Source organism: Canis aureus, chromosome 31, assembly GCF_053574225.1.
Source record: "Canis aureus isolate CA01 chromosome 31, VMU_Caureus_v.1.0, whole genome shotgun sequence".
Classification (NCBI taxonomy): domain Eukaryota; kingdom Metazoa; phylum Chordata; class Mammalia; order Carnivora; family Canidae; genus Canis; species Canis aureus.
Genome location: NC_135641.1, coordinates 44,312,577 through 44,329,173, shown reverse-complemented (window position 1 = coordinate 44,329,173; position 16,597 = coordinate 44,312,577). Strand labels below are relative to the sequence as shown.

The 16,597-nt window shown below is 37.7% G+C and overlaps 1 long non-coding RNA gene across 1 annotated transcript; it reads right to left on the bottom strand.

Moving 5' to 3' along the window:
- Nucleotides 1-6,447: 6,447 nt before the first annotated feature.
- On the bottom strand, nucleotides 6,448-12,413 carry LOC144302265 (uncharacterized). Its single transcript, XR_013369103.1, has 2 exons — nucleotides 11,600-12,413; nucleotides 6,448-7,353 (listed from the first exon to the last, which is right to left on the bottom strand). It is a non-coding gene; the product is annotated as an uncharacterized LOC144302265 (long non-coding RNA).
- Nucleotides 12,414-16,597: the final 4,184 nt, after the last annotated feature.

Sequence of the window (16,597 nt, the reverse complement as noted above, 5' to 3'; positions counted from 1 at the left end):
CTTGTCCTCAAGGATGTCACAGTTTAATAGAAGAAATAGACACATAACCAAATAATTGAGTAACTCATGGCTTTGATGTTGTGATAGATGTATAAAAAAATGAGATGGAAGTAAAGAAGGAACTTAACTCTACTGGGGGAAAGGAAGGGTCAGGAAAGACTATGGTGGGATTTGGTGGTCTTGAAAAACAGGTAAGAGTTTGTCGTAATGCATGGAGGATAAAGAACGTTTCAGGCAAAGGAAATAGTATGTGCAAAAAAAAAAAAAAAAAAAAGGAAATAGTATGTGCAAAAGCAGTTGAAAGAATCAGATATCTTCAGTGAAGCGTGTAGAATCACCCTGCAGCTAGAAGACAGACTGCCAGAGGGGAGGGGGATATAGAAAGCAAGTAAATTATGGTCAAGTAGTAAAAGCATATTGTAATTTCATGCTAAGAAATTCGAAAATTACCCAGGACCCCATGGAAAATCTGTTAAGCCATCTAGACTTTTTTTTTAACAGAATGTAATTATCAAATTTATTTTCTACATTTAAAACAACACATATACCCTATGACCTTGAATTGTGTCCCAAAATTCATATGTTGAAGCTTTAGTCCCCAATTGATGGTATTTGGAAGTGAGGCCTTCGGGAGGTGATTAGGCTTAGATGGGGGTGTGCGCCTCCTGCTAGACCAGTTCCCTTACAGGAAGAGAAAGACCAGAGCAGCCTCTGCCATTGAGGACTCAGCAAGCAGGCAATGACCCATAAGCCAGGAAGAGAGCTCTCACCGGGAGCCAGATCTGCTGGGATTTGGATCTTGGACAATCCTCGCCTTGGACGATGAGGATTAAATATTTATTGCTTAAAATACCTAGTCTATGTTTGTTTGTTTTTGTGTTTTTTTTTATGTTTTGTTATGTTTTTATGTTTGTTTTTAGCCTGAGCTAAGAGTATGTACAAATTTGTTGTTTATATTTCTGTGTTTGAAATATGTGCAGAAGATGGGTGGGGAATCCAAGGAAAAATTAAGAAAGTCAAAAAGAGTTCCCTGACTCTGGAGATCAGGATTAGAAGCCTGTTATCTTGCAGCCTCCCTGACTATAGGTTGTTGTGGCATCATATGGGGAGATTTATTTATTTTTTTAAAAGATTTTATTTATTTATCCAGACAGAGAGAGGGAGAAACATAGGCAGAGGGAGAAGCAGGCTCCCTGCAGGGAGCCCGATGTGGGACTCGATCCCAGGACCCCAGGATCACACCCTGAGCTGAAGCCGGTGCTAAACCTCTGAGCCACCCGGGCTGCTCTCATATGGGGAAATTTAAAAGATGCTATTATCCTCCTACACCTCGTCTTGCCAAATCCATGGCTAAACACCACTACACAAATAAGATGAAGGTGTATGTGAAAAATTTGAATGCCACATGGTAGGAAATTAGGGAGAAGTAAAACAAAACAACAACAAAAAAACCATGAATTAAAGTAGAAAAATGATTGAAAATAAATAGTGATAAAATAGGTAATGCATATTAGCTGATTCAGATTGTCCGGCGGTGATAACCAGGATGGCTGTGACACACCCCATGGCATGTTCATTGTTAATCTTTCTACTATTTTCTTACTTAGTCCGACATTTCCATTTGAGGGACCATCTATAAGGGCTATTTCTATTTTTACAGTATTCCCAGTGTCAAGATTCATGAGGTCAGATGTGAAGATGAATTTGTTGGTTAAGCTGTTCTCTCTTAAGGGCAAGAAGCTTAATCATTTTTTTTTGTACTGACCTTGTCTTGTCTGGAGATGAATCAATGAATCAAGTTAGGAATGGTAAATCATGAATAAGTGATTTATACTTGTCTTGATCAAATATGATAGATTGCTTGGGTTCCTGACTATTACTATATATAAAGATTTATATAATATACAAGGGACTGTGGATTGGAGAAAGAAACTGAAAGTTTTTTCCAAGGATATGGTCCTATGTAACACGGTAAATGTTATTCCTAGTGAGCTAATTCTTGAGAGAATGATAACTGGAGAGGATTAATTCGATATGTTTTTTTTCCAAGTAATTAAAATGTCCGTTGTTTGCTCATTTCTTTCTTTTCCTTTTCCATCCATTGTTTTCTTATTTGTTTTCTTTTTAAGCAATTACACCCAAGCCCTATAGGTAACCAATAATTAAAAATCCACTCAGTAATGGGTCTTTCTTTTTTCCTTTTTTTTCCAAAGATTTATTTATTTATTTATTATTTATTTATTTACTTATTTATTTAATTATTTGAGAGGGAGAGAGAGCATGAATGGGTGGAGGGGCAAAGGAAGACAAAGAGAGAGAATCTCTAGCTAAGCACAGAGCCCAACACAGGGGTTGATCTTACAACCTTGAGATCATGACCTGAGCTGAAAATTAACAGGTCTTTCTTACCATCTACCCACTCAAATTTCTGGAAAGATCTTTCTAGTCTTTTACCAGCAATGAATGAGGAGGAAATTCACAGTGATCAGAGATAAACTAACTGCTAAATGAGTGAATTTCACGTGGATAAGCTGCCATATTCTGCATTTTTCTCTGGTAGAGGAGAAAGGATGGAGACAAGAGGGCAGACCACGAAAGTGAAGTTGATTCAGGCTAATACTTCCTAGAGAAGATCCAACTGATTTGCCAGCCTGTTTTGTGTAGTTTTCCATATGAGACTTTTAAAAAAAGAAATCAAGAGATGATTAGCAAATGATTATTCTACTCAAATTGAGAATGTATGTCACACACAATGTGCTGGAAGCAGACATTTAGGATAGAAAATATTTTGCTTTTCCTGGAAATTGAAAAAACTATAGTTCTTTGTAAACATCGTTACATAATGAAGAGCACTGCATGCCATGAAGGTTACTGCCATCATCAAAATAGAAATCATGGTGATGGTTTGAATTATGTCCTTGGCAATCTGAGAACCCTATAAAATCATTTTTCTTGGTTTTAACAAAAATATTCAGTATGAAATAGAAATCCATCTTCTATGTAATTTTTTTCACCCAATATTAAAAGGAATAAAAGAATAAATGTGTTTTTAATGTCTTAACTACACCTTTATGTTTTAAAGAGGGATGAATTAATTGAACAGGATATACTAAATGTATTTAACCTCACTTTATGTCAATCATAGAAACACCCTTTGCTCTAATGAATAGTGAGAAATAAAGTTGTCATTGTCATTGCTGTTTTTTCAGTCTTTCCTGGGGCTTTATTATTTTTTTTTTCTCCTGATATTTCAAGTTCTGTTCTGGATACTTTGGATCTTTAAGTTGGAGAACCATGTCATTTTTGAAGTTCTCAGGCTCTCTAATATTTTATAACAGCAAATCTTCAGACACTAAAGGCCAGGGAGATTCTAGGAAAATTTTAGAGACCATCTAAAACAATTAAGTGGGTTAGGTAAGCAAAATTCTAAGATGTAGGAAAAGTGAATAGATTTTGCAGATATAATTCAGGTTCCTGATTGGCTTTACTTTGACTTATTCAAAGGCAGTTATCCAGTGGGTGTTCCCAAATCAAATGAACCCTTTAAAAGAAAGATTAGTCTTTCTTTGACTTCGGAGACATTTTCCTGCCAGTCTGGAAAAACAAGCCACTGGGAATTAGAGCTGCAAGAAAGTGAATACTGCCAACAACCAGGTGTGCTTGGAAGAGGATCCCAAGCCTCAAGTAAGATTGCAAACACAGCTCACATCTAATTGCAGCAGAGTGAGTCCAGCTACGTTGCCCCTGGATGATTGAACTACAGAAACTATGAGATAACAAATGATTATTAAGTTGCAAAATTCATGGTGATTTGCTTATACTAATAAAAAAAAAACTCACACAGGAATATCAGGGGTGTATTAGTCTCCATTCTCCACAAAGATAGAACTAATAGGATACATATAGAGAAAAAGAGAATGAAGAAGACAGAGCCAGAGAGCAAGTAGGTATGGAATCCGAGAAGTCCCACAGGTCAGCAGCTGAAGAGTCAAGAGGGCCAATGTTATGGGTTGCCCACATTCTTAACATTCATGATCAAAAAAGAAGACTGTGATCTTTCTTTGAGAGTAAATTTTTTAAAAAGAAAAGAAAGAAAAAGAAAAAGATGACAACTCTAATGAGCTCATTAGGGTCATACGTTCTTCCGTATGTAAGTCACAGTGCCCAGTTTAGACCCAAGCCTGAGTCTGAGCAGGAGAAGACTGATATCCCAGCGCAATAATAGTCAATCCAAGAAGCAAATACTCATGTAGGTTTTGTTACTGTTGTTCTACTCAGGTTTCTGATGGGTTGGATGAATCTACTAGCACGGAGGGGATTCTCTGTTCTCTTCGACTTGACTGATTCTAAAGTTGATTTCAACCAGAAACACCTTCACAGACACATTCAGCCTAAGATTTAACCAAAGGTGGGGGCACCCAGTGTCCCAGTCAAATTGACATATAAATTAACCATGATGAGAGATGACAAACAGATGGCTTTATGCAAACCCTAGCCATTTCCCGTGGATCTGTATTAAGAGCATGTCCAACCTATGGCAGAGAATGAATGAACTGTTCCAAGGTTTGTCTACATGTCTGATAGTTCATTCCATTATTTTTTATATTAATATTTATATTAAATTTCTCTATCTTCAATTTTCCTTACCACTTAATCCCCATTCATCCTTTTAAATAAATAAATTGCTGAACAGCTGATACTATGTGTAAAAGTCTGCAAATCAAACCAGGATTAGACACTCTCAGGAGCCTTATTCTTCAAGACACTTAAAGTACTGTATTATATATAATTTATTATATATAATAATATTATATAACTTATACAAACCCAGATACTTACTAGGTACGACATAAGGTACTAATGACAATATAAAGATGTGTTAGGCTGAGCCTTAACTACTATGAAACTCATTATCTGGTGGGACCGGAGCAGACAGACAGACACTAGCACAAGCAGACTAGAGCAGAAGTGTTCACGTTCCGTTAGATTGTAGGAGAAGAGATCACTTCTGTGTGGGAAGATGAATTACAACTAGGGAATTGCAGGCTTTGGGGAAAAGTTAGTACTTGAAACCAACACTAAAAATACAGATAGTACTTTGAAGCGTGGGGATATAGTGAAATTTATTATATTAATAAAGGACATAAATGGCCTATGTTGGTTGTACGCTTTTAAAGATAACAGGACAGTAAAGTAGCATGACATTTGAGCTTGGAGGGTTTCAGTTTGTCTATCAGCTAGTTCACTTAGGATCTAGCTTCACTTTTCTGAGCCCAAGATTTCTTGACGGTAAAACGCGGATAATAGTAAAAACTGCGCTCATGCTGTGAAATCAAATGAGACCATGTGATTGGTTTGATGAAGGTAAAATTTTTATTTTCCCAATTACTGCTTCCTACCATGCTCTGTCAAATTCCCATCAACAGTCAAAAAGGACATCTCTGTGTGATTCCATATCTTTTCTTTATTAAAAAAAAAAAAAAACACCTCATTACAGCAGAGACTTTGTTTCAAAGTTTGAAAAATTATAATCTTCTATTTGGCACAAAGCTTTACTTCTCTAGGCAGTACAAAGACTTTCAACTCCAATATCGTGGAGATGAAGGGCAAGGGAGGAGAAAGTTGAGTGGTATCTCCCAGTCCGTCCTCCATCTTCCTTTCTTCTTCCTCTCATGGTGTTCTTTGTGAGACAAGGCAGATGGAATGATAAATCGATCAATCCATAGCTAGAGAATAAGGATTATTTTCTACAGAATTTTTTATAATCTGTAGAAAACAACTCTTTTATTCACTTTTTTATACTGCCTTTGTATGCATATTATTTTTGGTTCTCAGAAATAGAGGAGTTGGGTTTTCTTGAACTCTTAGCACATGACCTCTGCGGAGATGCAGGGAGGGGCCAGAGTGGTCCTTCAGCCTGTAGGCTCAAGGGTCCCCACTCCCTTCTACATCAGTAGATTGTTTCCTTCCTATAATATGGCATCACTGAATATCCCCTCCCTGATTCTCAGAACCCATCTTGGTTCAGAGATTATCCATCCCGCGCTGGTTTTTCATGATTTTCTCACAGGCTACCATCCACAAGTGACCCAGGTCTTGACACATTTTTCTGGCGTTTCCTGAGCTCTATCTCCTCTGAGTCCCCTGAACAATTTTCAAGTCTATTCCTTCCTCCTCCAGTGCTTTGACTCTTCACCTCAGTAGAACTCACAACAATTGCTTCTCAAGATACTTTTCTACTCTTTTTGGGTGTGAAAAATTTCTAGAGACTTCTGAGATCATCCATTGATTAGTAATCTTTTCAGAACCCTTTTCCCTCATAGCATCATTTCAACTTCCTGTACGGGCCTCCTGACAGCCTCTGATTTTGTTCCCTTATGTGTAATTTGAAGTTTCTAAGTTTTATTTGGGTTTAAATAAACACCTAATTTGTCTATACATTTTATCTTTCTTTTTTTTTTTTCAGAAGAATAGGAGAATACTCAAATCTAAGCTGTCATCATATTCCTACTGGAAGTACATTGCGTTAATTGAATTTTTGACTACGATATCCTCATATATCTTTCATAACTTTAAATATTTAATATAACACTCCAGTCTGCTTACTTTTGGTCGTTGAAATTCTCTTTTAGACTCTTGCCACTAATTTGTACAGACTGGGCAGTGGGGGCGGGCGGGAGGGGAGTCTGTGGGAACGGCAAAATATGTTGGTGTGGAGGCATAGACCACCTTGTTCTTCTGAGCATGTGTTCCAGGTATGGACAACCCTCAGGAGGACTCTTCTGTCTTTCTGACTCAGGTTCCTCCGCTCACGGCTTAAACACAGAGGCAGGTGCTCAGCTGGGGCTGTGTGGAGCAAATGGTGGCAGTGTTTGCAGAGGCTGACCCACCTGGAAGCTCATGCTCTTGGTCCCCAATTGTCTCCCTCTCAGTTGCTTCTGATTCTCCTCCATCTCGGATTCTCCTCATTGAGGCTATAATGCCCACCTTCCAATTATTGTTCTCTGTGTGCTGTTGGATTTCTGGAATTGTTCATGGTTTGTGATCCACTCAGGGAAACTGTAGTGTTTAGATTATTATTTTTTTTCTTTTCCTTGATTTGTTATTCATTTCTTGTTTTCCTTTCATATTTTGGGGATTCACAATTGATCAAAAAGGCTATAATGTATCACTAGATCTCCATATTTTAGCTGGAAAGCAACACGTTTCCTTTACTTTTTCAACATTCTGGTCATGTTCCTCTGTATGAAGTATGGCTTATCAGTGTTCTTCCTTTAAATTGGAGCATGGTACTGAATAAAATGTTCTCCTTGCCCTGTCATGAAAAATAGGTGGGCCATCACCTCCTTCGCCCTGTGAATACAGTATAAGATTAAATTAACACATTTTGACAGTTACATCACATTTGCTTCTATGGAAATTAAATCAACTAACTGGTGTTAGGCTTTTTTATTTCTAATATTTTTTTGTAGATATATTGATGCCAAGTATCTTATATCATGTATTTTCACAGTTATATTTTAGACCTATTTCATCCTTTTAGTACTGTATTTGGGATTTGGTTGGTTATATAGTCTTTTATCTATCACTTCCTGTTTTCATATAAATTATGGTCAATAAGACCAAAGCTAAAAATAATGTTTTCCAAGGACCACTAAATTTTATTGTTGAATACACAACTCACATATTACAACAACAAAGTAATTATATTTTTGCTATTTTCAGTACTTTTCTAGAGAAACTATTTATTCATTCAATAAATATTTATTGAGCACCAAGTCAACATCTAGATTCTGGTGATAGAACAAGTCAAACAAAAACAAAAGCACCAAATCTCTCACATGCTCATGGAGTTTATTGGTAAAAGGGGTGACACTGTCCACACAGACATTTCAAAAAAAAAAAAAACAATATCAATGAAATTTAATTGTTTTGCAGAGAATTAAATAAGATGATCTGATTGTCAATGCTTAAGCGACTGTATTTGCTATTTCTGGTAAATAATTGTCTTCTTGTGTTAAGGCAGTGGTGGTATTATGTTCTCATAAAAAAGATTTCAGGTACAAGTTAACTTGAGAAAATCCCAGAACGATTTCTAGTTACAACCTTTCCCATACCAGTGTACCCTAAAAAGACTAAGGATTCAAAATACAATTTCATCAAAGATCCCTAGCCAGGGAGCCCCTAGGTAACCCAAGGAAATAAGAATTATACTTCTAATTAAGCTGATGGTGTTATGTGCATCATAAATTTAGTTGCATCCATTAAGCAAATAGAGCCAATGTGTTTTATACTTACTTTGATTATGATTGAAATACCTCCTGACCGTTTTATCTTAGGTGATCTAAATAATTTCCTGTTAGAGAAATTGGGGCAATAGTATATCTATTGATGTAGGTGTCTTTTGCAAATAATTACTTTGCCTTAGTAAAAATTGGAAGAGATTATAGCTTCAAGTCTATTTATTTCTTACTTGCCTCGAGTTCTAATGTTATTTCAGATTATGTTACCACAACTGCTCACAGGTGGTCTTAGCTCTACTTAAAGTATTAATTTTTAACCTTATAATATTTTTTGTGCTTTAGTATCCCCATAACATCTCTTCCCTTCCATAATTCCCAGTCATTGTCAGATATAAAGAAAATATGCATTTTTTACTCACTCTCAATTGCATTAAAATTTTGTTTGTTTGTTTGTTTGTTTTTGTAAAGCAACTTTGAAAATACTGTTAAGGAGCACCTGAATGGCTAAGATGGTTAAGTGTCTGCCTTTGGCTCAGGTCAGGATTTCTGGGTCCTGGGATCAAGGGCCACCTCAGGCTCCCTGCTCGTGGAAAGAGTCTGCTTCTCCCTCTTCCTCTACCTCTCCCCTCACTCATTCTCTCTCTCTCTCTCTCTCTCTCAAAAGAATATAAGAGATATTTTTTTATAATACTGTTGGAATGTAGACTCATGGAGACCTTCCATTTCAAGACGGTGGATAAAATATTTTTCCCCTTACCATTTTAACACTCCATTAAAATGATAAATGCTGTTAGAAGTAGATGAAAATTTTCGCAACAAATAAGATAGAAACAATGCATTCCTGAACAAGAGTTTTCCACAAATTTCTTAAAGTAGAAAAAAGAGTGATTTCCAAGGAAAAAGTGCATAAACATCTAACTCTAAACATGGAGGTGACATTGGAGATGACTTAAAAGAAGTAGACACTGATCTCTTACTCTTACTCTCTCCCACGAAGGGGAGCTCTAGCACAGTGCTCAGCTAAATGGACATTAAGCGGTCAGGGGGGATAGATCGTTCCCTCGGCTTCTTAACATGTTCAGTTGCAAAGAGATGTGTTACTGTCTTTTCCTTCCTCCAGACAGGGGGAGGAAGACCACGTAGACTGTTTCAAGCAGATTTTTTTAATTTATATTTTCTTTTAATCTTTTACTGGGCAAATATATGTTGGATGAACACCTGGTGCCACATATATGAGGCATTTGGGCTAAAAGAGTGAGAAAAAGACTGGTGTTCCCCAAACCTACATTCTAGTGGGGCGCTGGATCACCCACTCACACAAATGTAAAATTACAGCTGTAACAATTTCTATGAAAGACAAGTACATGTCACTATGGGAAAAAAAAAAAACAATAGGATATTTGTGATGTTTTGGCACAATTTCATGAAAAGGTGAAACTCTAACTGCAATCTGAATGATGAGCAGAGGGAGCTGACTAGCAAACAGAGAAGGTAAGAGCAGCCCCAGCGGTGGAAGCGGTACGGGTAAAGCATTTTGCCAGGGAGGTGCTGGGAAAGTTTAAAATTATAACACTTTTGTTATAGGAGACTAGAGAACGGAAAACTAGAAATGCGGGTACGGCCAAAATACGTATGGCAGCATAAGACAGGTGTGCTGGTTGATTTTAGGTGTCGCCTTGACAGAACCACGGATGCCACAGCTGATACTTAGACATTATTTCTGTGTGTGTCCATGAGGGTATTTCTGGAAGAGGCTAGCATTTGAATTGGTAGACTGAGGAAAGCAGGTGGCTGTCCCCAGTGTGAGTGGCATCAGCTAATTCCTGAAGGACCTGCATTGAGCAAAGACGCAGGGAAAACTTAAATTCATTCTGACTGTGGAGCTGGGATGTCAGTCTTCTGCTCTGGATGCTCAAGCTGGCATCTGTCTCCTCACCTCCCAGCCCTCGGCCTTCTAAGAAAATCACGGGCCCACTGACTGGGCTCCACGTGGCAGATCACGGGACTTCTCAGTCTCCATAGTTATACGAGCCAATTCCAATAAACCGCTTTCTGGATACACATACACACGTGCCTCCTACTGTTCCTGTTTCTCTAGGAATCCTGACTCATACATCGTTATAAGAGTTAATTGCTGGGGCAGCCAAGGCTCAGCTGGTGAAGTGTCTGACTCTTGATTTTGGCTCAGGTTATGATCTCCGGGTGGTGACATCCAGCAGGATCCAAGCTGGGTGTGGGTCCTGCTTAAGAGTCTCTCTGCCCCTCCCCCGTGTGCATGCCTGCAAGCATGCACTCCGTCTGTCTCTCAAAAACAAACAAAAACTTTAAGGAATCAGTTAATTGCTCATAGAATTATAGGATAAAATTTTTAAGGCATCGCTGATGATGCTACCTTTGTCCTCACTAGTACTCATTCCTTTCTAGAAGACTGGTTATAATTTGGCTTTTGAAAAATATAGCTTTGCTGTTTCTTTCTTTTTTTTTTTTTTTTTTTTTACTTCCCAGAACTTTTAGATTGTCTAAATTTAGTGCTTCAAAATTTTACGATATCCCTATGGTAACAGACTGTTGGTTATTTTGCTGGAAATTCAGTAGGAGCTGACAGTGACCGTGTTTTCACTTCATCAAAATATCTTCCATTATTTTGGGTTAGTTTCCTCCCTTCAACTGCTTTTAAGATATTTTATCATTAGTTTCACCAGTTTGATTATCATGTAACTTTGTGTGCTTTTCTATATGTTTATCCCATTTGTGGGTCCCTTAAGCTTTCTGTAATTATGGGTTTATAGTTTTCATCAAATATGACAAAATTTTGGTGGTCATTTTATTAATTCCGTAAACATCTTCATCTGCTCCCCAACTTCTCCTTCTGGACCATCAGCTCCTATTCTATTATGTTAGATAACCTGACACTGACCCACAGGTCACTACTGCTCTGCTTATTCATCTGTTTCAGTCTTTGTCGTCTCTATTTGAGTAGGTTGTCTTGCAAGATTTTAATTTCATTGATTTTTTTTTCTTCAGCAGTGTATGATTTACTGTTAATCATTTGGGTATATGTATTTTTATTTCCCCACATTTTTAGAAGTTTTATTTAAATTTTTTTAATTTAAATTCAGTTGGGCAACTGTAGTACATAGTTTCCGATGTAGTGTTCAAAACTTTGTCGGTTGTGGATAACACCCAGTTCTCATCACATCACATGCCCTCCTTAATGCCTATCACCAAATTACCCCATGTCCCCCACCCCCACTAGCTACCCTCCAGTAACCCTCAGTTTGTTTCCTAGAATTAAGAGTCTCTCATGGTTTTCCTCCCTCTCTGGTCAACTTCCCATTCAGTTTTCCCTCCCTTACCTGATCCTCTATACTGTCTCTTATATTCCACATAGAAGTAAAACCACACCAATGTCTGTCTCTCATTGACTCATTTCACTCAGCATAACACCCTCCAGTTCCATCCACGTTGATGTAAATGGTATTTGTCCTTTCTGATGACTGAGCAATAGTCTTTATCCATTCATCTGTCCATGGACATCTCAGCTCTTTCCACAGTTTGGCTACTGGGGGGCATTGCTGCTGTGAACACCGGGGGTGCGGGGGCCCCTTCAGATCACTACATTTGTATCTTTGGGGTAAATACCCAGTAGTGCACTTGCTGGGTCATAGGGTAGCTTTGTTTTTAACTTCTTGAAGAACCTCCACAGTCTTCCGGAGTGGCTGCACCAGTTTGCAGCACCCGCAGTGTAAGAGGGCTCCCCTTTCTCCACATCCTCACCAACATTTATTGTTTCCTGTCTTGTTGATTTTAGCCATTCTCACTGGTGTCAGAATTGCAGTTTTGATTTGTTATTTCCCCAGTGCCGAGGGGCGTTGAGCATTATTTCATGTGTCTGTTGGCCATGTGTATATCTTTTTTGGAGAAATGTCTGTTCATGTCTTCTACCCATTTCCTGACTGAATTATTTGTTTTTTGGGTGTTGAGTTTGATAAGTTCTTTATGGATTTTAGATACTAGCCCTTTAATCTGATCACTCATTTGCAAATATCTTCTCTCATCCTGTAGGCTGCCTTATAGTTTTGTTGGCTTCCTTTGCTGTGCAGAAGCTTTTTATCTTCATGAAGTCCCAAAAGTTCATTTTTGCTTTTGTTTCCCTTGCCTTTGGAGACGTGTCTAGCAAGAAGTTGCTGTGGCCGAGGTCACAGAGGTTGCTGCCTCTGTTCTCTTCTAGAATTTTGAGGGATTCCTGTCTCACAGGTCTTTCACCCATTTTAAGCTTATTTTTGTGTCTGGTGTAAGAGAATGGTCCCATTTTATTCTTCTACGTGTGACTTTCCAATTTTCCCAACACCATTTATTGGAAAGACTTTTTTTTTTCCATTGGGCATTCTTTCCTGCTTTCTGGAATATTAGTTGACCATAAAGTTGAGGGTCCATTTCTAGGTTCTCTATTCTGTTCCATTGATCTATGTGTCTGTTTTTGTGGCAGGACCACATTGTCTTGACGGTCACAGCTTTGTAATAGAACTTGAAGTTTAGCGTTGTGATGCCATCAGTTTTGGTTTCCTGTTTCAACATTCCTCTGGCTATTTGGGGTCTTTTCTGGTTCCATACAAATTTTAGGATTATTTGTTCCAGCTCTGTGAAAAAAAAAAATAATAATAATGATATTTTGATGGGGGTTGCATTGAATGTACAGATTGCTCAGGGAGCATAGACATTTTAACAATATTTATTCTTCTAATTCATGAGCATGGAATGTTTTCTCATCTCTTTGTGTCTTCAACAATTTCTTCCATAAGCATTCTGTAGTTTTTAGAGTATAGATTATTTATCTCTTTGGTTAAGTTTATTCCTAGGTATCTTATGGTTTTTGGTGTAATTGTAAATGAGATTGGTTTCTTAAGTTCTCTTTCTCCAGTCTCATTGTTTGTGTAGAGAAGGACAACTGATTTCTGGACACTGATTTTATATCCAGGGACACTGATTTTATATCCTGCCATTAGGCTGAATATAAAATCAGTGTCCAGAAATCAGTTGTCCTTCTAGCCATGTTGAGGTGGAGTCTTTTTGGTTTTCCACATACTGTCTCATGTCATTCGGGAAGAGTAACAGTTTGACTTCTTTACCAATTTGAATGCTCTTTCTTTCTTTCTTTCTTTCTTTCTTTCTTTCTTTCTTTCTTCTTTCTTTCTTTCTTTTCTTTCTTTCTTTCTTTCTTTCTTTCTTTCTTTCTTTCTTTCTTCTTTCTTTTTTCTTTCTTTTCTTTTCTTTTTTTCTTTTCTTTTCTCTTCTCTTCTTTCTCTTCTCTTCTCTTCTCTTCTCTTCTCTTCTCTTCTCTTCTCTTCTCTTTTCTTTTCTTCTTTTTTTCTTTTCTTTTTTTTTTTTTTTGCCTGATTGCTGAGGCCAGGACTTCTAGTACTATGTTGAATAGCAGTGACGAGAGTGGACATCCCTGTTGTGTTCCTGATCTTAGGGGAAAGGCTCTCAGTTTCTCCCCATTGAGAATGATATTTACTGTGGGCTTTTTGTAAATGGCTTTTATCATATTGATATCAAAAAAGGATGCTGTATTTTATCAAATACTTTATCTGCATTAATTGAGAGGATCATATGGTTCTTGACCTCTTTCTGATTAATGTGATGTATCACACTGATTGATTTGCAGGTGTTAAACCACCCTGCAGCCCAGGAGTAAATCCCACTTGGTCATGGTGAATAATCCTTGTAAGGTACTATCCAGTCCTTTTGGCTACTATCTTGGTGAGAATTTTTGCAACCGTGTTCATCAGGGATATTGGTCTGTAATTCTCCTTTTTGGTGGGGTCTTTGTCTGGTTTGGGGATTGATGTAATGCTTGACTCATATAATGAGTTTGGGAATTTTCCTTCCATTTCTGTTTTTTTGAAATAGCTTCAGAAGAGCAGAGCAGGTATTAGTTCTTCTTTAAATGTTTGCTAGAGTTTCCCTGGGAAGCCATCTGACTCTGGACTCTTATTTGGGGGGAGCTTTTACATTATGGCTTCAATTTCCTTGCTGATTATGGGTCTGTTCAGATTTTCTATTTCTTTCTGTCTCAGTTTTAGTAGTTTATAAGTTTCCAGGAATGCATCCATTTCTTCCAGATTGCCTAATTTGTTGGCATATAGTTGCTCATAATATGTTCTTAAAATTGTTTCTATTTCCTTGGTGTTTGTTGTGATCTTTCCTCTTTCATTCATGACTTTATTAATTTGGATCCTTTCTCTTTTTTTAAAGATTTTATTTATTTATTCATGAGAGACATAGAGTGAGAGGCAGAGACACAGGCAGAGGGAGAAGCAGGCTCCCTGTCAAAGGCAGATGGTCAACCACTGAGCCACCTGGGTGACTCAAGGGTCCTGTCTCTTTTTTCTTTGATAGGTCTGGCTAGGGATTTATCAATCTTATTAATTCTTTCAGAGAGCCAGCTTTTGGTTTCATTGATCTGTTCTGTTGTTCTTCTGGTTTCTATTTCATTGAGCTCTGCTCTAATTTTTATTATTTCTATTCTCCTTCTTGGCTTAGGCTTTATTTGCTGTTCTTTTTCCAGCTCCTTTAGGTATAAGGTTAGCTTGTGTATTTGAGATTTTTCTAATTTTTTTTAGAGAGGCTTATATTGAATGTACATCCTTCCCAGGACTGCTTTTGCTGTATCCCAAAGGTTTTGAACAGTTGTGGTTTTATTTTCATTTGTTTCCATGAATTTTTTAAATTCTTTAATTTCCTGGTTGACCCATTCATTGTTTAGTAGGGTGCTCTTTAACTCCCATGTGTTTGCATTCCTTTTAATTTTCCTCTTGTGATTGAGTTCAGGTTTCAAAGAATTTTGGTCTGAATATATGCTGGGAATAAACCATCTTTTGGTCCTGGTTGAGACTTGGTTTATGACCCAGTATATGATCTATTCTGGAGAAGGTTCCATGTGCACTCGGAAAGAATGTGTATTCTGCTGCATTAGAGTGGAATGCTCTATATATGTCTGTGAAGCCCAAGTGTCATTCAAAGTCCCATGTTTCCTTGTTGATTTTCTGCTTAGAGGAACCATCCATTGCTGTAAATGGGGTGTTTAAGTCCTCTACTATTATTGCATTATTATCATTGTGTTTCTTTAATTTGATTATTCACTGGTTTATATAATTGGCTGCTGCCAAGTTAGGGGCATACATATTTGTAAATGTTGGATCATCTTGTTGGATACACCCTTTAATTATGATATAGTGTCTCTCTTCATCCCTTACTACAATCTTTGGTTTAAAATCTAATTTGTCTGATATGAGGATTACGACCCCAGATTTCTTTTGAGGCCCAATTAGCATGATAAAGAGTTCTCCACCTCCTCCCTTTCAATCTGGAGGTGCCTTTAGATCTAAAATGAGTCTCTTGCACACAGCATATGGATGGGTCCTGCTTTTTTGTTCAATCTGATGCTCTATGTCTTTTGATTGGAGCATTTAGCCCATGTACATTCAAAGTAAACTATAAAAAGTTGGGTTTAGAACCATCTTATTACCTATAAAGTCCCTGTTTCTGTAGATTGTCTCTGTTTCTTTCTGGTGTATGTTACCTTTTGGGTGCTCTCTTTGCTTACAAGATCCCCCTTAATATATCTGGCAGGGCCGGTTTAGTGATCACATATTATTTTAGTTTCTTTCTCTCCTGGAAGCTCTTTATCCCTCCTTCCATTCTGAGTGATAGCCTTGCTGGATGAAGTCTTTTTGGCTGCATATTTTTTCTCATTTAGCACCCTGAATATACCATGCCAGCCCTTGCTGGCCTGCGAGGTCTCTGTGGAGAGGTCTAATGCCAGGCTAATGTTCTTACCCCAGTAGGTTAAGAACCTCTTGTCTCCAGCTGCTCTCAGGATTTTCTCTTTATCTCTGAGATGTGCAAGCTTCACTATTACATATCAGAGTCTTGATCTATTTTTATGGATCTTGGGAGGGTCCTCTCTATCTCTTGGATTTGAATGCCTATTTCTTTCCCCAGATTAGGGAAGTCCTCAGCTACGATTTGCTCAAATATATCTTCTGGGCTCTCTTTCTCTCTCTCTGTCTCTTCTCCCTAAGGGACCTCAATATTCCTAATATTGTTTTATTTTATGTCATTACTGATTTCCCAAAGGCTCTCCTCATGGTCCGTTAGTTGTTTTTGTCTTTTCCTCAGCTTCCTTCCTTCCATTAGCTTGTTTTCTAAGTCACTGACTCTGTATTCTGCATCAGTCACCCTAGCTGTTGGAGCATCCAATTTAGACTGCATCTCAGAGCATTTTTAATTTTAGCCAGATTAGATTTCATTTCTGCACTAAGAGATTCTCTCGTATCTTTTATGCTTTT